General features: G+C 38.5%; 1 protein-coding gene across 4 annotated transcripts in view; it reads right to left on the bottom strand.

The window, feature by feature from the left end:
• Positions 1 to 26,151, bottom strand: part of LOC146861982 (phospholipid-transporting ATPase ABCA1-like) — a 3,104,259-nt gene that overhangs the window by 926,396 nt on the left and 2,151,712 nt on the right. The gene's annotated exons all lie outside the window — the stretch shown is intronic.

The following is a 26,151-nucleotide window of genomic DNA, read 5'->3' as shown; positions in this document are numbered from 1 at the left end:
AGATTTACTATTCCTAACTCCACGTCTATCTGTCTGTCTGTCTGTCTGTCTGTCTGTCTATATAGATTTATATATAAATCTCATGAAAGTACTTATATGTGAGAATAGCGTGTTAAATGAGCACCAGCTAAATTACACAAGGTCAGATTTTTTTTAAGGCACAGGGAGATTAAGGAATTTGCCCAGAATGACAGGATGTTGAGCCGATCCTGCAACTTGAACTTGGTTTCCCAGTTACAAAGTCGTCAGCTCTGGCAGGAATGCCACATCCTCCCCTCTATAAATGGTGATCGGTAGATTGACTCTGGCTACTTAAGTCCAAGGTCAGCCGTGCTATATTTACTCTTGCACTTCTTCAGAGGAAGCTTGACCATGATGATGTAATGCTGAGCATGTGATGTTGGCCACACCATCTTTGGTACATTCTTGGACTTGCTTGGAGAAAGCCTAACCTTTATTTAAACCAGCATACAACATTAAGTTGATGCATGCTTTTGTTGATCCACTTTAGGTCAAATTTTGGTTCATCGTGTATGAGTTGTATGTGGCAGCCATTTTAAGTGTGCCAAGCAAGCCTGCTGTGGTTGCGCTGATTGAATTTGTGCAGCATCTGATTGCCGCTGGATGTCTTTCCAGAGCTCACAGCGAGGTCAACTACCATCTGAGGGCTATATGGTTCGTTTACATTTGAAGCACTTTTTCCTGTGTGTTCAATCAAGAGGCAATCCGCTCAATATTTGAAAAGAAAAAGGGGGGAGTGGGAAAACGCAATAATATTTTTCTTCTTCTTGATACTGTGCTCCGTCAATTCACTGCCACCCTTTTTCAAATTGCCCGGAGAACTACTAATAAGATGGAAATTGTGATTCAGGGCCTGTAATATTTACCTAGTAGATGAGTTCAAACTAAAACCAAAAAGCTCAAAATGTTTAAAAGAACATTCATTAGGCATGAAAAGTTAAAGAGATTTTCAACCACGTGTCCACATTTTAACCTTGGGAAGAAGAGTAGCAACTGAGGGACAGATTTATCAAGATTTTGCACCATCCTTACACCACACAAGGGCGACACATAACCCAAGTGAGATTTATCAAGCCACGCAAGGCCACCATGTGTGACCCTGCATGGTTTGATAACTCTAGACGTAGCAGAAATCCCCGTGACAGGGAAGCATTCCATGGGTGGAGCATGAGAGTTCCCATGCATCCACCCATGCACTATTAGTGGTAGACCTGGAAAAATGTCAAAATGCTATGCCCCCAAGTTGAGACGTAATGAGGAGAAATATGATTATATCTCCTAGTTGTTTCCTCTTTGTATGTGTGCTGCATTCTGCAGCACATATAGATAGAGGATAATGCCTCTTTGGATTGTTCCTGTGCAAAAGCAATCATGCCTACAATGCAGGCACCTTTGCACCATCTCGCAGGGGTGCCTGCATTGGCATTAGGCATCCAAAAGTGCACCGGTGCTAGGGAAGGACAGGAATGCACTATATAATGGTATATATGGTGCATTCCTGCCATTTACCTTTCATGCAGCGCAGCAAGGTAACTTGCTGCATTGCGCTTCATGAAGAAATAGTAAATCTGGCCTTAAATGAATACCAAGCGTAAGTTCGATAATTAGAAAGACACTTTAAAGCCTAATTTAATGGGCAAGAAGTTCACATTTTTGTGTGATCTGCAGGGAAACACAAATATTGATATGTTTATAGCATTGCTACATATGGTGGCAATAAAGTGTGAATTGTTTGACTTTATTAAACAATTACTACGGGATCAGTTGGTATCCAGGTGTTGCAAAAATATTGGAGTGCCTACTTGTGAGTAAAAATGAATCAGTGGAAGAAACTGTTGATATTGCGAGCAGCATCAAGGGTTCAATGGAATCTGCACATGAACTGAATAAGGTATGGAGGAGAGTGTATGTATTATAAAAAAACAAGGCTTAATCAAAAACACTACAAGGAACAAACTGGCTGTTTTATGAGTGGTTCTAGGTTTCTTATAATTTTGATCATATTTTATCCATGTGTAAATAGGTAGTGCAGTAAATGTGGTGGGATATGTCACTTTTCCAGGATGTGTGAGGGATGCTAAAGAAGAAAACAGGTGAATGTGGGTGTTAGGGAACTGAACAAAGACATTACTGATCGTACAGATACACTTGTGTTGTGTGTAAATGTGAACAAGAAGGATGTTCCAATGTTCCGAGATATCACTGAGAATTTTAAAATAGAAGGCGTGGCTGTTCTACTTGTGATGTATCCCACATCAATAATTACTATTATTTTGAGTAAAACAACAGAAGAGGGTTGTAGCGAGATTTACATTTGTCGGCCATCTACCTGGGAGGATACAGGGAACAAATAGCGGTCTCTAAGGTTATTTGACATACTGATAGAGTGAATGGCCTGTGTGCCAATGTATACAATGTGGGTGTTACCATGAAGGACGTTTACAATGAAGCAAATACCATTATTCTGCTGTTTTACAATGCAGGACCTTAACACATAGGTTAGTGTTTTTTAAAACATATTAAATAGGGAGTTAAGGAGAACTAATGGGTGTAGGGGTTTTAAGGGTTTAGTAATGGGTTAGAGTCTGAGTTCTAAGAATTGTATAAGGGCCTATAAAGATCTAAAGATAGCCCTCAAATCAAAACCAAGGCAGACACGCACTGTTAAAGTGGCTAGGAGGGCATATGCGTTAGCTCGCAGGAATAGATGAAGCGCCCTGAAGAGAGAAGATTGGGATAAGCTGAAGGAGGCTTGTAATACAAGAAATAGTGCAGTCTTCTGGAAAGTCGTTAACCAGCCATTATTTATTGAGGGAAAAGCACCGCATCAGAGTGTAACTATACCTGCGCAAAAGTGGGTAGATGATTTTGATCATATAAATGCGGGTGACAGTGATTCTAATCATATTACACGTCCGGTCCCAGAAATACCAAGACTAAAACTTATGTAATAAAGGATAATAGTATAGGCATAGTGGACAAGTTCTGCTATTTAGGCTCCTTGCTGGATGATAAACTGTCCTGGGATCCTTTATTGAAATCACATATTCAATCTTTTAATAGGGCCGCCTTTAGTAATGACGCCTTTTCCAGGCACTAGGCTATAGTCACATAAAGTCAGTACTGCACCACTGTAAGTCTAAGTGTGTTCCAACCGTAGTCTCTGGAGCGGAGATCTGGGTTTATAAATCCTCTGTTACTATACAAACGGCAGAAAATAAATCTTTTAGAAAACTGTTCTAAATTCCGCAGAATGTCCCTGCAGAAATAGTACTCAATGAGATAGGTGCAGGCTTTATTGCTGACATACAGTTTCGCCCAATAATTTTATGGTGTTCTATATGGGCCAAAAATGAGTTAGAATTCCACAGATTGATATTGACAAATTGTCTGAATATGCAGTATAGCCTGCGTATACCATGGTTGAGTTATATAAAAATGATCCTGACAAATTTAGGTAAACCACAACTTTTTAATTCACCAGACCTCATTTCTAAATCAGATATTGTGGGCCATATGTAGGTGGGCTAATACCGGTCGGTAACGGCCGAAAATCGGTAAATTTTTCGTTACAGACCGGTATTTAGCCCTTTGAGATGTAGAAGGCAGGTTTTAAGGATTCGGTAATTTACCGAATCGGTATTTGAAGAAATTGGTAAAATACAGAATCGGTAAATTACCGAATCCTTAAATCCTATGTAGGGAGCACTCAAGTGAGTGCATTTTTGGTTTAAGGATTCATTATTTACCACCAACTACAAGTTGATGATAAATATCGAATACCTTTTGAAAAGCAATTTTGTGCTTCTTTAAAAGTGCCATGTGGCAGATATACATGCCCTTAGGGCATGTATGTGCGCCACATGTGCACACATGCACGATTCAGGGGTGCAACAGGGTGTCAATGTGACACCCTGCCACCCTTGAATATGCTCCCCCTATTACTGATTCGGTATTTACCGAATCGGTAATAGTGAACGGCTTCCCATTCATTCCTATGGGCCTCCAGGCCCATAGGAATGAATAGGAAGGTATTCCTTATTACCAATTCCGTTAATACCGAATCCGTAATAACGAATATTACCGAATAGGTAAAATTTACAGATTTTTTACCTACATTCTATTTACCGATTCTTAAATACCGAATCGGCAAAATTCGGTATTTAGGAATCGGTAAATAGAATTTACCTACATATGGCCCTGTATGTGTTAAGAGAGAATTTAAGGTGTATACCCAAAGAGCTAGACTCACAGCACAAACACTGCTATACACACTATGGGACTGATTACAATATAGTTGGGAAACTCTTCCGACCAAATCAGTTTCGGAATTGTTTTTGACTGACTCGGGTTCTGCGAGTCCGAACGACCGATTATGATGCTTCCGAATATCGTTCGGTTGGACTCGCGTTGACTTCAATAGGAGCCTAGGTTTCGAGCGAGAACACAGGCTCTCATTGAAAAAGAGGGGTGGTTGGGGAAAACCTTGCACCCCGTGGTGCCTCCCAAACTGTGCATGGTTGTAAAGAGGGGTCCCATGGGTATCTCAATGGGCCCCAACCAGAGGCCTGCGGGTTAAGGGTAGGGGTGGGCGGAATTTGCGAAGCCGCGCTACGCAAATCTCCACAAAATGGTTAAAAATCTCCACGAACACGCAGAAATTCCGCGAACACGCGGAATTGCTTGTTCGCAATGCTCTTTTCCTGTTTGCGACCACTGTTTGCATGCTCGGGGGGAAATATCTTGCGAACACGAATTTTGAGATTGCGAACAAGCAAAAAATTCCGCAAAGCTGCGGAAAGCAGAATTTTGGAAAATTCCGCGTTCTCCGCGGAACGCAAAATTAACCAAATTCTGCAAATTCCGTGAGCAGAACGGAATTTAACGCCCTGGCCCCAGGCCTAGTTAAGGGGGGCCTGCTGCGGGCCCCCAAAGTTAAATTCCGACAGTCGTTTCATGTCGGGCAGACCGATTCGGAAATGCTGTCAGAATCGGACATCGTAATCGCTTGGTCGGAAACCGTGTCCATAGAATTGTACGATTCAGCTCTGAACAACTCGGGCTGTCCGAATGCCGATCGGAATCGAATCGGACAGCCCGAACGGTTTCCTTGCATTGTAATTGGTTCTTCAGAAATGTATCCGATTCGGTCGGAAACATAGGTTCTGAATCAGATTCTCCAATTCCGAATCCCATTTGGAGCCTTTCCGACTGACATCGTAATTGGCCCCTATGTCATGGGGAAATATATGGAAAAAATAGAATTTTACTTAACACTGGCTATGCCTGTTATTCACAGAAGATTTTTAACATTCTTCCGTTTGAACATGTTCTCCTAATTACTAGCGGGCTTTCATATGCCATCAGACCCTCCCATTTTCACATGTGATGCGTTTTCTGCACTAGACACTTTACACATTGTTTTAATTTGCACAAAAGGGGACAGTTAATTAAATAAATATATATGCCCATTATTCATGCCTTTGAACTTTAAGCAAGCAAGACCACCTCTTTTATATATGCAATTTTTAGAAAATGTTACTGTTTGTTGGTATTTATCTAGGTTTTAACAGGAGTGTCTTATGCTTTTGAATGGCACTGTATGTTTATTGAATTTTATGTTATGGACTTGAAATTGAATTATGTTTTTATTGTACTTTTACGATTGCTGATGCTAATCGAAATAAAGTAAATACTGACTACTGAGTACGGGTTCTAAAGAGTGTTTAAGTTTTTGGAGGGGTAAGGGTATGAGGTAATGAGGGATTTTTAGAGTTCAGAAACGGGTATGGCTACAGGAAAGTAAGGGCATTTTAAAGTTCAAGTTATGGAGTAAGTGTTCTTAGGGTTCAGGAATGGGTTCGGTAAAGGCAGTTTTAGGGTTCATGGAGGAGTATGGTACTTGGGTTTAGGACCAGATAAGTGTTTAGAACGGGAAAGGTTCATTAGGTTTCAGCATTGGGTATGGGCAAGGGGTAGTAGGGGTGTAAGGAGTTTCTAGAATGTAGGAATGGTTGGGTGTATGGGGTATTTAGGGGATTTAAGTGTTCAGCAATGGGCAAGAGTTATAATGACTTGAGATAACTATAACTGGCAAATTTCAGAACTTTTGTTAATTTAAAATGGAATGTTTCGACTGACATTTTCACCTAAATATACCGCCCCTTTTACCTTTGTTTATGTATAGGACTAATTAATCATGAAACTATCAATGAATCAGCCAAAGTGAGTGAAGTTTTGTTTTGGAAATTTTGTACAGATTTGTCAAATGGTGCCAAAGTTATTAAAGAAACAAAAAATGCTATTGCTATAGAATGTTTGACCTAACTGTATCTAAACTAAACTAAACTGATGCTAGTGCCGCCAATGTAATATGAATATTAGTTGCTACAATGAAGAATGTGTGGTAAAGAACAACAACGTAATACAACAAGATGTAAATGTCAAGGCTTTGAGCTACATGTGTTGTAAAGACATTCATGGTAAATGCATGCGTAGTAACAACTGAAATTCATGAGGAAAAGCTTATGTATCCATAGTAGAACCAGAAATAACAGGCTGGCACTACAACAGTTATCAGGTCTTAACTTTAGGAGACAGTTACAATCCACAACCTCTGTTGAAGTAAGAACATGAAATGAGTAGAGGCATGTCAGAAGTGTTTTAGTACAAAATATTGAATTGATTCACTAAAGGCTGAGGGGGTCAAATGGTTTGAGCATGTCATCAGGGTGAGAGATGATTGTAACCCTCTTCAACAGAAACCTACATTGCCACATGCCCTTGGGCAAAACTGTTCCCTGGAGCTTTGTTGAGCATGGTTTCTATTACCTTTCCTTGGCCAAATTACTATCTAGTTGAAGTTGACAATGTTATTTCAGCCTTCACTGGGGGCACATTAGTGGCTAAGGAAACTGGCTGTTTTATCATCTGCATATTATGTGGAGGAAACAGCAGTTTTATATGACCATTGGATTAAGCAGACCTTGGGCTCCCCATAAAAGGCCTTCTGCACCATGATGCAATGTTGAACTGAGACTAACTAAACTTAAAAACAAAGCAATTGAAAAGTGCTAGTGAGGAAATTACTCTCTAGAAATTAGGTTCAAATTAAGAAGTGACCTGTTTCACAATCTTCATTCCTTAATCATAGGCGTTACTTGAAAAGTTCACGCTACTACTGGCACGCCTGATTTAAATACTTGCCCTCCAATGGGCCCCTCAAATGAGTTGTCCCATTACCTGATGGGATTTGTAGTGTGCCACATAGTCCACATTTCAGCCTGAATGGGATTCAAGCCAGAATAAATAAATTTTGAAATGACCCTCAAATGGGCCGCAAAGTGCATGTTTGTTTGGCATCCAAAGGCACTGTAGCTCCACTGTTGGCGTCAACATAATTCCGAGCCTCGTGGCCCCTCTGGCATTGTTATGGTGGTGCAGCCCTCCACGACCGGGGCCAGCATGTATAACATCATAAACAGTTTGCTCAGCAAATGAGGGCGCACTCAGCTGCAACAGACTTTAAAGAAAGTCTTTATTATCCATCAAAAGGGAATGCGCACTTTGACCATCCTCACAATCCACCTGACGCATTTCGGAATCTTCATTCCTTAATCATAGGCTTTGCTTGAAAAGTTCACGCAACTTCTGGCATACCTGATTTAAATACTTGCCCTCCAATGGGCAATTCATTAAATCAGGAGTGCTAGTAGTAGCACATATATATATATATTCCTTTGACCTTCATTTCCAAACTCCCCTTCTCCTCGTGAAAAACTAATGCGAACTACAGTTCTTGTGCAACAAAATGATTTATTTTGCCCTTACATATATATATATTCACTGAAAAAACCATAGGTTTCACACACACTATAGTTAGGAATTAGCATTTAAAAACCTTGCAAATTCACTGAAAAAACCATAGGTTTCACTCATGTTATAGTTAGCTGGACATTTCACTCGCACAAAACCATTGAAATTCCCCCGTTATAGTTAGTTCAGTTAACTATAACTTGCGCGCCCGCAATCCACTGCTGATGCTGATGCTGATGCTGTCACATATTACATCACTCATGACATGGTCAGTGACATCACTCATGACATCACTGATGAAATCTCAAATGACATCACTGATGACATTACTGATTACATCATCCTTCTGTAAGAGTGGCAGACCTCCTCTTATCCTGATATAAACTTTGATACACACATTGAAAAATACAAACTAAAGTTTTGAACACTATAGAGATACCAATACCAGTTAGAACATCCTATTCAGTAATTCCAAAATCTACATACGCATCCACTCATTCATCAACACTTCTATTTAGTCACTCATACATGTACTCAGTCATCATATGTACTCATACACCTATACATCCTGTTACACACCTACACTCATACATAGAGTTACTCACACACATACTCACACATGCAAATAAACATCCATTTACTTGCATGTACAGCTATACACACACCAGTACACTTACTTCTACAGAAACGTACACATACTTACTCTCTAAAACAATCACTTATAGAAACACATACTTATTTATACAGGAACTCTTCCAATCTCTCACTCTCAAGGGTAAGGGAAAGTGAGAGATGGGGAGTGAGGGGATGGAGGGATTTAGGAAACTGGAGTGAGAGAAATGGAGTCAGGATTTCAATGAGCAAAGCAGAGTGAGGGAGAGTGAAGGAAAGAATGCGAAAAGGTGAAGGGGTGTGAGATACAGACAGGAGGAAGTGAAGTAGGAGAATAGGAGTGACTATGAGAAAAGGATAGGGACAGTTAGGGAAGGTGAGGGAAGGAGAATGACAGAGAAGGTTAAAAAATTAACATAGATGGAAAATGAGTGATGGAAAGAGGAGTAGTGGTAGAAACAGAGGGGCAGATTCATAACAAACTAACGCAGCACGGTGCAGCAAGTAATGCGCCGTGCTGCATTAGTTTCGAAGCACAGAGATGCAACATATTTACAAGAATATGTTGCATCTCTATGCTTCCCCTGCGCTGGCGCACAAACTGCAGCCATGCGCCGGCGCAGGCTCCCTTGCACCATGCTGCAAGGATGCCTGCGTGGTGGGGAGATTGTTCTTGTGCAGGAAGGGACACCTTCCTGCACAAAAACAGTCACAAGAGCTTTTTCCACTTTCAATGCGTGCTGTAGCATGCAGCACGCACTGAAAGAGGATAAAACGAGGACAAATTAAAACATTTCTCCTCATTGCGCCTCGCTACGCCACCTCTAGGGTGGCGTAGCATTCACATGTATCTCCAGAGTTACGATTTCTCGTAAATCTGTAGATGTGTCTAGTTCTATGGGTGTTGCGTGGGAACACCCACAACAACACCCACGGAACGCCCCTTCAACGCACAGTGCTGCGTGTGAAGTGGCTGTATTTACGAGGAGAGGAAAAGTCACGCAGGGTGGCTTTTCCTCTCCTTGTAAATATGGAGGAGCCCCCTGCGCCACCAGTATGTCATGAAAAGTGACGTAGTGGTGACGCAGGGGGCTTGTAAATCTGCCCCAGAGATGTTAAGGAAATTAAGGGTAAGTCAGGCAAAGGGAGGGAGACACAAACAGAGACAGAGAGCAAGGAACTGAGAAGGCAGTTAGAATGACTGAGACATATGGAGACAGGGAGAGAAACATGGTTGAAAAAATAGTGATGGAGGCAGTAAACCTAGGGGAGTAGTAGAGAAGGAGTGAGGGAGTTACGAAAGAGTAGTAAAGGAAGAAGAGAGAGGGAAGGGCAATGAGAAAAGCAGAGTGAGGAGAAGTGAAGAAAAGGGAGCATGAAAGTGAAGGGGTGAGAAATACAGATATTTTAATCTTACCTGACCAACAAAATAACTAAATTAGAAATAAATGTTTTTTTTTAATTACAAGAAAAATGGATTAAATTTCCTAAATTTTCTTTCTCGATCTTAAAAAAGTAGTAATATTTAACAATATATTTTAGAATACAGTACACATATTTTCATATTTAACAAAGTAATTTTTTGCCCTTTTTTGCTGTTTTCAGAATATTTTGAATTTCACTGAAAATAGTGATATCAATTGCATTCATCACTTAACAGCGGGCAAAAAAATTAACAATCTGAAAGATTGTTTAAAAAAGCCCTGAATCTATCCTCAGTAAAACATACCTTGATAGAAATGTAACATATATATTAAAAATATCTTCTAAGAACAATAACTATTTGCAATAAATAACGTCTTTAAATCTTGTTGCTTAAGCACATACACCAAAATAACATCGGTCAAAGAAGTCCACAATAGAAATATTTACCTTTCCATGAGGCCAAATGGTAATTTTTAAACCCTTTTTAGGTGAAATATCCAATGGTAATCTTATAAAATCTAAATAATGGTTTCTTCAGATGGTGCAATTTGTATCTAAAATTTTGGTTTTAGAAAAATTAAGTAGGAATTTGGTAATTCTGCAGGCAAACGTTGCTTGAAAATCAATTGAGAATCATTACACAGTGTCCAGCCTTTTTCACATTTTAGATAAACTGTGTAATGACCAGAAGTTATAGAAGGTCCATCATGGAAAATTATTGCAACTGCAAACAAAAGTCTTTCCTGATATTGATAATTGATTTCCTGTAAACTTCTTTATTAAACTGTCCAATTTTGTTCCATCAGCTCTACAACGTTGCATCATTAAAATTATATACCGTCAATATTTCTTTAAAAATAACGTTGATAACATTTCTGATTTACATTGAGAACATTTCATGTTGTGATTTGCATCTTTAACTAATTTACTAAAAGTCACTGCTTTACTCTCTGGTAATGTTAAATGTATGAACCTTTCAGAATCAACATTAGTGCTGCATGTGTTCATACAGTTTTCACAACAAGGTTCCCATTTATAAGAGAGACCAAACATATTTTCTATTTCTACTCCTTCAGCTTCCAGTACCATAAGCATATACATTAAGAATTCCTGTGCATCTTGCTGGACATTTTCAGTAAACTGTGTACATCCAGAACATACATCTAAAAGATTTCCAACATCAGAAGCACTTTCTATTTCAGTTTTATCATTACTCAGCTTCTCGTAAAGGAAACTCAGCAGAGAACAAAATCTTTTTTCATGATTTAGTATTATCTGCTGTTGCAAACTTTCAAGATAAAATACAACATTCAGCACTACATTAGCGTAGCAGTTGACACCAGAGCTATTTTCAAAATGACAACCAACAACCTCTTCAACATTGTCCTTTTTCTTTTTGCTTGCAATCACATCACTCTCCTTTTATTTTCTCTTCTGTACATCCTCATTACAGATATTCTCAATTCTCCTTTTCCAACAAACAACACGTTTTTCAAACACAGGATACTGACCTAAATGAGGAGCATAGCTTCTTCTTAATCTATTATACTCCTTTACACAATTTGCATCAGCACTAACTTTTGAATCATCAAAGTCTATCATGAATAAACCAGATCATTTTTTCACTCGTGACAAAGCAACATATGCCATACCTTCTTTAAACACACTAGATCCAATGTTTACAAAAGCACTATCTACAGTTAATCCTTGGGATTTGTGAATAGTTATAGCATATGCTAGAGAAAACGGAAACTGCTTCCTACGTTCATATAAGTCTTTCACAAGCAAAAAACGAACTGAACAACGACTAGTGTCTTTAATCTCTTCAATCTGATCAAATTTTATTTTTTTTTAAATTCAATTCCATCTTTTTTCTGGTAGTTAACAAAACCCACAACTTTACCCATAGCTCCATTCACTAAACCTTTTTCTACATTCAAATTACGTCTTAAAATTACTCGACAGTTCATACATACATAAAGATTCTTTTCTAAACCAGCTGTTTTCGATATGTTTTTCTCTAGAGAATCCAATTTAGTTTTCAATTTGCCTGTCAATGTAATAGTTATTCCTTCATGCTGTATTTTATCCACGGCTTCCATTTTCATAATCTCTTCATTTTCCAATTTCAAAAGTTCTTCATTGAATATAGAGCATTCATGTAGTGTTGGCATCAAGCAGATTACAGTATTTTTTTCTGCAATTTTCTTGTATATTTTCTCTGGAACTATTTGTTCTGTTGGAAACAAATTACACAGCAGTCGACTCTGTAAAGCTTTTCTGCCATTTTCTGTGAGTAGTCCAATTCTGATATCTTTGAGAATACTTGCATAATCATCATCATTTGCTTGCCGCATATTGGTAATGAGTTCTTTGTACTCAAAGTATGACCAAATATTCACATCACCTATACTTCCTAACGACTTTTTCGTGTCTTCATGTGTAACAGTATTAAATACTGGTTGTCCTTTAACTGGAGTGAGCTGCAGTAGATCCCCAAAACTATAACATTTTTTCCTCCAAATAACACGTCATAGTCTGTCTTTAGAATTTGCTGCATTCTTAAATGCACAAAGGCAAGCATTAAGTTTGATGCCATGCTTACCTCATCAATAATGAGAACTTTCATTTTCTTCAACGGTCTTGAAACTTCAAAACATGCTTCTCCTGTTAGCTTGTGGTATTCTATTTTGTTCTCATGCTCTACTGGTAACATTAGCAAACAATGTAAGGTAATTCCTTTTATGTTATATGCTGCTAACCCAGTTGGAGCAGTAACAACACAAGACAAAGGTGAATCAGTTTTTTTCTGTAGGTAGCTTCTAATTACTTTAATTAAGAAACTTTTTCCAGTTCCAGCTTCTCCACTCACATACATTCTGATTGGTTCAAATGCTGTGCATGTGCACTCTTTATTTTCATGTAGTAATCCATGATCAATTTGTTTTGTGACTTCTTCATAAATTTGTTGTTGTTCATCATTCAGTTGCTGTTCCAAATTTGGTAAGTCTATTAAATCTTCCTGAGCTTGATTCATAGCTGTTTCCACTTCAGTCATGGCTATTGCAGCTTCATTTTCTACGATTGGTTGTCCTAGGGGATCTTGACTGAGCGTACCAGAACTTTGACTGTCTTGAGAACTGTCTCTAGCTACTTCAGCTGCAATTGTAGCTTCTTGTTCAATTTCTTCATTTAACATTTGTACATAATTTGAGAAAGTACTGCATTCTATGTTATCTTTGCATGCATTAAAGGAATCTTCATAGCTCTAAAAATCTCCAAGTAATTCATCCTCTGAACGCCATGGTTAAACAGCTGTAAAAGTGCTAAGTAGTAAAATTCCTTTTTGTCAGTAGTGTCACAACTCAGCTTCCTGTGATCAATCAAACTTCCTTTTGTTTGTTTCACCAAACATCCTTCCTCACCAATGACTTTATATTTTCCATTGTTGATGTCTTCTGTGGCATTCCTTTTATAAATGTAGTTCTGCAGCACTTCATAGAGACACATGTTCTCAAGATGATGACTTCTGTTTGGGTAATATGTGGCCAACATATTTGTTTTCAAAATGTCTGTACTTTCTGGTTCGTTCTCTGCTAAATATTCAATTTCTCGAATAGATTTCAGTACCCGATTTCGCATTCCTGCAAGGCCTAAACTTACCCAAATTATTCTTCTGGATTTGGAGTACAGACTTGCAGATGATAACCTATCTGAGCATTCGTATGAGCCAATTTCTCGATGCGATAACATCTTTAAACTGAAACTGTATAGTTTTTTACCGACAGTCTTCTCGTGAGAAATCTCTTCCCACATTTCTTTCAATTCCGTTTTCTCAGATTTAGTGATGTAAGATGTGACATACCGAGCAACAGCAATAGAATTGTCAGCTACATACTGAATATCCATGCTAGCATTCCACATGGATAAAATGACTGGGTTGTAGTCATTTATATATTTTAACTCTTCTTTTCTTCTTAGGTTGTAGGTATTTTTCGGAGATTTTCTTGTAATGGTATGTCACACAGCTGACATAAAACTGTTTACTCTTCCTTTTGAAAGAACAGGTCGTGGAAATCCAAATCGACATTTTGTGTAGAATTTCTCTTTACTCTTGTACTTTCGTCGACAGTATTTTCCACACCGATGACTTTGGAAACGTAAAACTTGCTCTTTCAAGTTGTTTTCTTCTGTGCTTTTAGGTATAGCACATGTTGCATATTCTTCAATGAAAGATAAAACTGCATCATCAGAATCTGTTCCAAATTTTGAGGCATCCTTGATCCACAACAGCATATGAATATGAGGAGCACCTCTTGCTTGGTACTCTTTTCTCCAAAAGAAATCCACAACTTCTCCAAGAGGTGGATTTTTTTATTGCAGATGAAGGACATCATAGCCTCAAATCTATGATTGAAATATCTGCAAACATTAACCGGATCCAATGAGCACAATTCTCCTGCTGTCTTGTATTGGATATTTTCAATATTTGAATTTGCCTCTCGAAGAAAATCCAGTAAATCATCCCAAACGTACTCAGCACAGCTTAGGGTAAGGAACCATGTAGGAGTTCCTAAATTCCGTAACATATATTTCAATTCTCCATGGCGTCGGTACCAATATTCATTAGTTCCACACTGACAAGCCATCAGATTAATCAATTGAGATTCCAAATGATCATCTCGCTGTTGCACTTTGTTCATAAAATCCTTTGCAGACACATTATGTAGATGTACTCCAGTTTTTAAAATGTGATTTACTGCATAAGATAGTGCAGACAAGTCACTTTCAAATAAAAGATGGAACAAATAAGGAATACTTTGACGAAATCTTGGATCTTCTGCATATAATCTTGTAGTCGGATACTCAGAAGCAGGAATCTGTACTGGACGTTCATCATATCGTCCACCTTTTCCTGTAGGAAACAGCTGGGGAAAACAACGAGCTTCCAAGCTCTCCTCCAATACACACATGGGAGTTCCTTTTGCTTTTTTAATCTGAAACAGATCAATAGTGTTTCCCATAACTTCTTTAGAATGAAGAGGATGTATGCTGAAATGTTCATAAATTTCTTCTTCTTTTGACTTATCCACTTTTTCAATTTGCCCAGTTGGTATTCCTGTATCTGCTAGTAAAACTTCTTCATCTTCATCCATATAAATTGATTCATAGTACTTATTATTTCTTTTCAAATATAAATTTGCTCTTTGTACTTTTCGTACATCTACTAGCTCCTGCCAAATTTTCTTATTCTTTGTAGGTACACCATTAACCAGAATAGCTAATGGTTCAGTTTCCAAACTACCTGCATCAATTGTTTCAATATTTTTTTTCAAATCTAATAACAAATAGGCAACTCTTCCTTTTAAACCTCTTTGTAAATCTGAAGGAGGTAATTTACCTGTTTTGGGCTCCATACGAACTATAGCCTGAAACGGATGGACACATTGAATGAGTATAGACTCATACGTATTTAAATCACTAAGTTCTGCAGGAATATCAACCAATTCTAAATTATTATGTACAGCTCTAGCTGGCATTTTATTTTCTTCTAACTTGTTATAACAGTATTTACAAATACGCTGATCTTCACCCAAATCAAAACAATTTTACAGAAACAAATATGTAGCAAAATCCTTCCACTCATAATTATTTTCTTTTTCACTTTTTTTATAGAGATCAACATTCCTTGTTTGAGTTTTATAATGGCTTCTCCGGCAACAAATACAAGTAATATTTGGTCTTTCATTAGAGATGATAGTAAATTTTGTCATTTGATCTTCGAATTTTTTAATAACAGTGGGTTCTACATTCTCTTCCACATTTTCTTCAATAACTGTGTCATTTCCTGCACTTTCTTGCTCTGGACCAAAGTAACAAAACTCAATATCCTCACAAACCTTCTTCACATCTGATACAGATCCACGGAACAGAGCACTATTCAACTCATTTAACTTTAGTGCTGGACTTTTAGCAAAATACAATCTTCTCACAAACTTTCTCATCTCAGTATGATGAACTGCCAGCATCCTAAAATGGTGAAAAACACTTTGACAAACTTTCCTAGAAAGACAAGCCAGAGAATGTCTTTGCAAACCAGTATTCTTTCTCACTGTGCATGGATCTAGTCTTTGAAGCACCTTAATCTTCTGTTTAACACTTTTTTTTACTATATTCTCTTAGAAAGTCACGTAATTTATCAATAGATTCTTGTCGTACAGTACAAATACTACTACAATTCCAAGTGTACACTGGGGCTTTAGGACGTTTCCCCATAACCTCATCAGCTAACACTTCTTCCTCATTTCTTGGAACCATTTTCTCCTTTTCCATTAGACAACCATCCTTAACTTCATAAGCTCAACCACTGGTGTCAACTGCATGCAGCAAACTATTACTTTGAAGATAACTCTCTTCATTAAAAAATGGTTCATTACTTGAACTATGCTTCCATTCTCCTAAGAACACTTTACAAAAGTTATTTTTTTTCACTACTCTTTTCCTTTTGCTTTTTGACTTCATTACATTGACTATTTTATCTAATGTACGGATCCTGTTCAAAATTAAAATGAATAGTTTTCTTTTTAATTCCAAAGCCTTTGCAACAATTGATGTAATAAGTTTCATTTTCTTATAAAATTTAGCTTTCTTCCTATATTTTTTCACATCCTTTAGCAAATTGAACATCACTCTTCTCTGAAACATTTTTTTATGAATGTTTTTAAATTCTGTTTTTCTTTTTAAGTCATTCTTTCCTGCTTCTGATTGTACATTAGCATTTAGTATTTTCTTTCTATTGTCTTGTTGTTTTCTACTTGAAACACTATTTCCAGCGGATATATTTATAAATATTTTCTATGTTTGAAGATATTTTAAAAAAAATCCTTAGTCTGCTTACCAGAAGACTTTTCTTTTTTCCAACATGAGGTTCTTCAACTAATTTGTGTTGTCCAGTTGTCTTCAAATATAGATGTTTTTGCTGTTCTTTTCTCTTTCTTGATTTTATAGGCATGTTTAATTTATTTCAGTGTTGTTCACCAATACCTAAAAGAAACTAAAAAAAAAAATACCTTTATGTAATTTAAATATATTACTATCTTTTTTTTGAGCTTTTCAAATCCTATCATATGAGCTGCCCCTTTCCTACGAGTGCAAGTCTTACAGAACAAGAGCAACACGAATTAAATCTCTGACAACAATTCCTGTGTGCACACAGATTCATGGTATGATTCTAGGCAGAAAACGATATTTGATTGGCAATTTCAAAGCACATTTACTACTGTGGTAGAGCAAGTGATAATTACTGTAACAGCCTGACACATTTTCCTTATAGTTTAGAGAGGCAGAAAAGAGCACATGTCCTAACAGCTACTTGAGACCATGAGCATGTGGAACCTGGGTGAGTGATTAGACTAGAGCAAAGGAAATGAGCCTTGGTGACGTTGAATGTGTTAGCGTTACACACTGCTATCTGAAATACCACACAGTGCTGAATATTAAGCATGGGAGTGCAGGACAAGCAGCTGCCTGTGTGCAAAGAGTGTGTTTCTGGAGACTGTGTATTGTCAGGTGCAAGAGAGATCTGCACGGACACTTGCACAACTGCATGAAGACTGCATGCATGTATGTAAGAGCACATGTGTGGTAAGGGTTAATTGGAGTTTTGAACATGTAGGATCTACCTCACCCATTGCAGGAGTGGAACGAAAATCTACCATGTTGATTTCAAATGTGTTAGCATTTGCCTCTCGTTTGTGAGATAGTGATTTGTGCTGAATGCTAACCATCACAGTTCAAGAAAACAAGCTGCCCCTTTCCTACGAGTGCAAGTCTTACAGAACAAGAGCAACACAAATTAAATCTCTGACAATTCCTGTGTGCACACAGACTCATGGTGTGATTCTAGGCAGAAAACGATATTTGATTGGCAATTTCAAAGCACATTTACTACTGTGGTAGAGCAAGTGATAATTACTGTAACAGCCTCACACATTTTCCTTATAGTTTAGAGAGGCAGAAAAGACCACACATGTCCTAACAGCTACTTGAGACCATGAGCATGTGGAACCTAGGTGAGTGATTAGACTAGAGCAAAGGAAATGAGCCTTGGTGATGTTGAATGTTTTAGCGTCACACACTGCTATCTGAAATACCACACAGTGCTGAATAGTAAGCATGGGAGTGCAGGAGAAGCACCTGGCTGTGTGCTAAGAGTGTGTTTCTGGAGACTGTGTATTGTCAGGTGCAAGAGAGATCTGCATGGACACTTGCACAACTGCATAAAGACTGCATAGATGTATGTAAGAGCACATGTGGTAAGGGTTAATTGGGCTTTTGAACATGTAGGAACTACCTCACCCATTGCAGGAGTGGAATGAAAATCTACCCTGTTGTTTTCAAATGTGTTAGCATTTGCCTCTCACCTGTGAGATAGTGATTTCTGCTGAATGAAAACCATCACAGTTCAAGAAAACAAGCTGCCCCTTTCCTACGAGTGCAAGTCTTACAGAACAAGAGCAACACAAATTAAATTTCTGACAAAAATTCCTGTGTGCACACAGACTCCTGGTGTGATTCTAGGCAGAAAACGATATTTGATTGGCAATTTCAAAGCACATTTACTACTGTGGTAGAGCAAGTGATAATTACTGTAACAGCCTGACACATTTTCCTTATAGTTTAGAGAGGCAGAAAAGAGCACATGTCCTAACACCTACTTGAGACCAAGAGCATGTGGAACCTGGGTGAGGGATTAGACTAGAGCAAAGGAAATGAGCCTTGGTGACGTTGAATGTGTTAGCGTTACACACTGCTATCTGAAATACCACACAGTGCTGAATAGTAAGAATGGGGGTGCAGGAGAAGCACCTGGCTGTGTGCTAAGAGTGTGTTTCTGGAGACTGTGTTTTGTCAGGTGCAAGAGAGATCTGCATGGACACTTGCACAACTGCATGAAGACTGCATAGATGTCTGTAAGAGCACATGTGGTAAGGGTTAATTCGGCTTTTGAACATGTAGGAACTACCTCACCCATTGCAGGAGTGGAAGGAAAATCTACCCTGTTGTTTTCCAATGTGTTAGCATTTGCCTCGCATCTGTGAGATAGAGATTTCTGCTGAATGCTAACCATCACAGTTCAAGAAAACAAGCTGCCCCTTTCCTACGAGTGCAAGTCTTACAGAACAAGAGCAACACAAATTAAATCTCTGACAACAATTCCTGTGTGCACACAGACTCATGGTGTGATTCTAGGCACAAAACAGTATTCCTGGGGGATACCAGTACAACTTAACTTATGGTGAAGACATACTCCATAATATCTTACAAGTTCAAGGCAGTTAAATATCTTCCAAAACATAAAATGTAAAACACAACTTTAAAAGAAGAAACAAATTTCTATTTTTTATATCAAAATACACCACATATATCCCCTCTCAAATTCATAACTCACCTTTAAAAGTAGTTAGTTGAGAAAGAAATGTGGCACTCACACAGCAGATTATCAGAGCCAGAATCTCTGAGCTGTACACCTCTCACCAGTAAATGGCAAACTTTCCCTCTTTTTTCACACATATACATGTTAACTTCAAATCACATTGCTTCCCACATTTTTTCAAATGGAAACACACATTTCTATTGGTTGCAAATTACAACCCTTTTCCAAATCATTCCTACCCCCAACATGACTTCTGCCTGCTACCATAGCAACAGGTCATGGAACACTGCTGTGAGCAGAGAGATCAGAAGTTCAGCACACAATGTTTCTAATCCAAAGAGCAAGAGTGCTTGACTTTTCAAACCTAAGGTGTGGTACCTAATATATGCCAAAGGCAAAAGTGGAACTGGTCCAACCAATATTGTCCGCAGATTGAGAAAGCAAGAAAGCACGTCAATAAGTCTGTTTCTGCTTTCCTCAGAGACTATGGTATGGGTTCTATATACCACAACAATTTGCGTTACAACATGCAAGGCATTTATAGAGGAGACGGTGTACATTTCACAGATGAAGGGAACAAAGTCTTCCTCTTGTGCATCCGTACTTACTTGTAGGTACCAAAAAACACTCAATGAACACTTTTTTTTAGAGCCAACCAACATCTAAACACTTAAACTTGATTTTTAATTCTATTTTTTGTCGAATTTTTTCCCGCCGTGCGCGCACCGTGCGCGCACCCCGCGATTTTTTGACAAAAAATAAAATGTTTTTTTCACTTTTCGGTATCCTTCAGAGACCCCCTGACAAAGGCTAGGGGGTCAGGAACTCTCTACCCTGCCCCCTTTTCACGTTCTCCACCTTTCTTTTAAATGGAAAAACACATTTCTGTTGGTTGAAAATTTCAACCCTTTCCAAATGATTCCTACCCTCAATATGACTTCTGCCTGCTAGCATAGCAAGAGATCATGGGACACTGGTGTGAGCAGAGAGGTCAGAAGTTCAGCACACAATGTTTCTAATCCAAACAGCAAGATTGCTTGACTTTTCAAACCTAACAGCAAATCCAAAGTAATGTTCTGTGGAACACATTTTTCTGAACCAATACAAAACATGCTTTTAAAAATGTAAACATACAGCCTAGTTTTTAGTGTAGAATGGTGTGAAACAGCCAATGAGTTCTTTTTATTAAAAAGAAAGTATGTAAGCCTCCATTTTACAACTACCTTTCTTTTCATATTGTCATTCAACTGAAAGACACCTTCAGAGTGCATCCAGGTCTCCTCCTCACTCCCTGAAGAAGACTGCTGTTCTGCCATTTTCAAGTAAAATTGATAGCTGTTCACCTCCTTGTCCCAGGAAATAAGAAGAAATAGTGAGGGGAGTGGGTGTGGTGTTTGAAGATTCTGGAACAGAAACTACTATGAACCAATGCTTCTGAGTGGCATTTATAGAGGAGATGGTGTACATTTCACAGACTTCTGAGTGCATCCAGGTCTCCTCCTCACTCCCTGAAGTAGACTGCTGTTCTGCCATTTTCAAGTACTGGAAAAGCTGTTCAGCTCCTTGTCCCAGCAAATAAGAAGAAATAGTGAGGGGAGTGGGTGTGGTGTTTGAAGATTCTGGAACAGAAACTACTATGAACCAATGCTTCTGAGTGGCATTTATAGAGGAGATGGTGTACATTTCACAGATGAATGGAACAGAGTCTTCCTCTTGAACTTTAGACTGTGCATCAGTACTTACTTGTAGGTCCAAAAAACACTCAATGAACACGACGGCTCTTTTTAGAGCCAACCAACATCTAAACACTTACACATGATTTTTAAATCTGTGTTCTTTACGATTTTTTTGCCACCTTGAAGGTACCGTGCGCGCACCCCGCATTTTTTTGAAAATAAAATAAAATGTTTTTTTCACCCTTCGGGGTCCTTCAGGGTCCCCCTGACAAAGGCTAGGGGGTCAGGAACTCTCTACCCTGCCCCCTTTTCACATTCTCCACTTTTCTTTTTCACTATCACACACAAAACACACAAATTGGCGGCCGACACTTCCTGATTTCGACCGATTCGAATGTTGACTGACATGTAACCACCAATCAGAATTACGCTCGCGCACGTTATGGTGCGCGCACGGTGCACACTTATAGATATTTATGTGCTTTTAACTGCAATTTTCTCAGGAACTACTGAACAGATTGACACCATATATGCAAAAGGCACATGCCTGACCTGAGGACTACCTCTTTACCAAATTTCAAGTAATTCTGTTCAGCCGTTCGGGCTGTACCTTCGACTAAAGGTCCTATGGGAAAATGCATGGGGAAAACGCGTTTTGGGACCCCCCTTTTTTCTCAGCCCCCGCTTGACGAATCACCCCGAGACTTTCAGGGTAGGAGCTGAGCGGAGCGCCCCATTAGTTTTGAAAATTTTGCGAGGATTCATCAATCGACGCCAAAGTTATTCAAAATAGAATTTTCAGATTTCCTATGGAAACTCGGTCCTAACTATAACTATATATATATATATATACCTCTAAAGTGGAGTATCATACTAGTACAATACTCAATGCATCCAAAACCTCTAACCAACTGATTTCTGTAGTTCAGTCTCTAGCAAAAACCATCTTGTACCTCTGATACAATTGAACATTCCTATCAAAAGGGAGTTGAGATGGACAGTTCATCCCACATGATTACTTGGCTTTCTCAACACCAACATGCTTTGTAGCATAGCCAATTCTTTAACCTTATGCTCACCCTTGGATCCTCTAGCCCTCAAGTGTTGGAAACTAGAATCAAATCACCTGGCACCTCCCCTACAATCTGTTTGTAAACTTTGACTGGCGTTTGGACAAAATACCAATGTAAAAATATCGGGAGGAATAAATATCGGAAAATAAATATTGCTATACACAAATGCACAATGCACAAATATCCTTGACAAGAATATCCTTTTTTAGGTACGTAAAATTGTTTTAAATACAATCAATATTTGTATTGTTGTTTTCAATAATATAGTGGTTAAAAATATATATTTTAGAATTATTTTAATGTATTTGAGTTGATATATTGATTGTATGTGTTACTATTGTTTGTATAAAGGTGATTTTATTTGAACTATGATTGTACGTTTAAGCTATTTAGAATTTGTAATTTTTTTTTTTTTTTAGTAATTCATAGTCTTGTAGCAGGTTGTTGTGTTTATAGGGGGAATAGGAAGGGAGGTTAATTAATTATTAATAATTAGAAATAATTAAATACATTTTATTTAATAATTTTATTGATATGTATTATGTAAATTATGTAATATTGATTTATTTTTGTTGCATGTTATTTGTAGCATGTTAGGTTTGTAAGGGCATAAGGTGGGAATTTAATTAAGTACAAATTAATGACAAACTAATGATTTATTGTTCATTATTTATTTAACTGTTTTTAATTCTGTAATTTATCGAATACTGATTTATTGCAAATATATTTTAGTTGTTGGGTGCTCGGTTTGTAGGTGTATAGGGTGGGAAGGTATTTAATTAATAATTAATTAATTATCAATTATTATTAGGAGATTCATCATGTAATTACATTTTTAATACTTAAACTTGAATATTTAAATATTTTAATTATATTTTAGTTGCAGGATGCTAGGCTTGTAGGGGTCTAGGCTGGTAATAAGTAATAATGAGTTCACAGTTATTAATTGTTAAATAATTATTTAATTGATTTTAAATATTTAAATAATAGAACACCTATTTTTAAGTTATGCTTTAGGTTGGAGCTGCTATGTTTGTTGGGATATAGGGAGGGAAGTTAATTAATAATTGAAAAACTATTATGTATTCATTAATAAATACTTATTTTAATGAATAGAAATTATGTAAATTGAATAATGGTTTTTATTAAGTATATTTATGTTAATTAATATTTTTTTATGTTGTGCTTTTCTACATTTATGGTGTTACTGATGTATGTGATGTTTTTGAAGTGAAATATCTTTCTTTGCTTTTGCAATGTAACACTTTCCCCACTGTTGCACTGTTTGGAGTGGGAATAGTAAATTTTACCCTGCTGGAATCCAACATTGTCCCTGCTGTTGCAAAGACATAAGTCAAAATAATACATTTTTATAATAATACAAGGGTTTTTTCATGCGAATTTCTAATTATAACGTTCCTGAAACCTATGTTTTTAGCAGTGAATTTCTAAGGTTTTTTAAATGCTAATTTGTAACTATAACTTGCCTGAAACCTATGGTTTTTTCAGTGAATTTCAGAGGTTTTTTAAATGCTAATTTCTATCTATAACGTGCCTGAAACCTATTATTTCAGTGAATTTCGATGTTTTTTTAATGCTAACGTCTACACCAAGTCATCGACAAGTGGCCTTACTGAGGCAGAATTCAATAGACAAAAGACATTGCTCCGAGTGCGCCCCCCCGGACCACGCATCATTGAAAGGTACGTACACACTGAGCGCCAAAGGTACTACTAACTCAGTACACCATAAGTCATCGCCACATGCCCTTATTGAGGCAGAATTCAATAGACAAAAGACATTGATCTGAGTGCGGCCCCCCGGTCCATGCATCATCGCATGGTACGTACACGCTGAGAAGGTACTACTAACTCAGTGCACCATAAGTCATCGCCACATGCCCTTATTGAGGCAGAATTCCATAGACAAAAGACATTGATCTGAGTGCGGCCCTCCCAGGCCACGCATCATCGCAGGATACATACACGCTGAGCGCCAAAGCTACTACTAACTCAGTGCACCATAAGTCATCGCCACGTAGCCTTATTGAGCCAGAATCCAATAGACAAAAGACATTGATCCGAGTGCGGTCCCCCGGGCCATGCATCATCGCATGGTACGTACACGCTGAGAAGGTACTACTAACTCAGTGCACCATAAGTCATCGCCACATGCCCTTATTGAGGCAGAATTCCATAGACAAAAGACATTGATCTGAGTGCGGCCCTCCCGGGCCACGCATCATCGCAGGATACATACACGCTGAGCGCCAAAGCTACTACTAACTCAGTGCACCATAAGTCATCGCCACGTAGCCTTATAGGGACAGAATTCAATAGATAAAAAACTAATAAACCGAGTGCGGTCCTCCTGGACCACGCATCATCGCAGGGTACGTACACACTGAGCGCCAAAGGTACTACTAACTCAGTGCACGATAAATCATCACAAGGAAGAGTGAACAGTTTTATGTCAGCACTGAGGCATACTATCACTTGAAAATCACCCAAAAATAATTATAATACAAAAAGAACACAAGAATCGAAGTACATTAATGATTACAATCCAGTAATTTTGAAGATGTGGAATGCAAATATGGACATACAATATGTTGCAAATAACTCAATTACTGTTCCTCGCATACTATCCAAATAGAAGTCCATACCTGGAAAACATATGTCTATATGAAATACTGCAACATTATAGTTTTAGAAAAAATGTTCCAGAAAAAATAAATGAAGGGAAATATGCTGTAATTAGATCTGATGGATGTTTCTTAAAGAATGCCAAAGGAAATTTGATTAATCACAGGAAATTAAGTTGTGATACTCCAGATAAGAGAGAGTTTTTCTATTTAGCTCTTCTGCAACTCTTCATACCTTGCAGGACTGAAATGGAATTACTTGGAGATTTTGACTGCTATGAAGATTCTTTCAAAGCAAGTAAAGACATTGCTACCAGTGAGGCCCGCCCGGACCACGCATCATCGCAGGGTGCGCACACGCTGAGTGCTTCAGGTGCCACTAACTCACTGTGCCACAAGTCATCGCCACTTTGACTTATTGAGGCAAAATTCAACTAAAGCCGCAACACATGGTGCCACTAACCCTGTTCAACAGAAGCCGGCAACACATGGTGCCACTAACCCTGTTCAACACAAGCCAAACGATCCCACATGTGGAACTGTGTCCTGAGTCCTGAATGGCAGTGACCCAAAGTCCGTGGCAGCAACCACAGCACCAGACTCCCTTTCATCATTTAGGCATATTTCTATATGCAACGCCGGCGATACGTGGTGCCACTAACCATGTACAACACAAGGTGAGACACATGGTGCCACTAACCCTGTTCAACACAAGCTGATCCCACATGTGGAACTGTGTCCTGAGTCCTGAATGGCAGTGACCCCAAGTCCGTGGCAGCGACCACAGTAGCATACTCCCTTTGATCAGTCAGGCATATTTCCATATCCAAGGCCGGCGACACGTGGTGCCATTAACCATGTACAACACAAGGCGCGACACGTAGTGCCACTAACCCTGTTCAACACAAGCCGATCCCATATGTGGAACTGTGTCCTGAGTTCTGAATGACAGTAACCCAACTTCGTGGCAGCGACCACAGCAACAGAATCCCTTCAGTTTTAGTTGTTGTTGATTTGTTTAAATAAAATATTTTATATGTAAATCTATACATGACTATGATTCTTGTTTGTCCAACCACACAGGGATAATTCTGGGCCCAAGAAGGTTGTTGGGGGTATGTTGGTAATGTGGGAAGAGGGTGCATTACTTGCTGATGTGGGGAGACGCAGCGTGAAAGGGGTATCTCTCACAGAAAGAACTCCGGTATGTTTTTAGAAATGCCTCAGACAGATGCCAGCTGACGGACTGAATCTCTAAATGGCTTTTCAATGCCTATGTAGTGTGACTTATGAACAGTTCGCACCCAGGTTCGCAGAGGGGCAACTGCGGCCCGTCCGGTCGACTCACAGACGCAGTACTACGAGCAGTCCGCTCCCAAAGGAAGAGCAGCGTAGTAGCTCGCAGAGGTACAGGCACAGCAGCATACTAGCTCGCAAATGTAGAGGGCT

The sequence above is a fragment of the Triturus cristatus genome, chromosome 2_2 (assembly GCF_964204655.1).
Source record: "Triturus cristatus chromosome 2_2, aTriCri1.1, whole genome shotgun sequence".
In the NCBI taxonomy this organism is placed as follows: Eukaryota; Metazoa; Chordata; class Amphibia; order Caudata; family Salamandridae; genus Triturus; species Triturus cristatus.
This window is presented reverse-complemented; position numbering and strand designations above follow the sequence as displayed.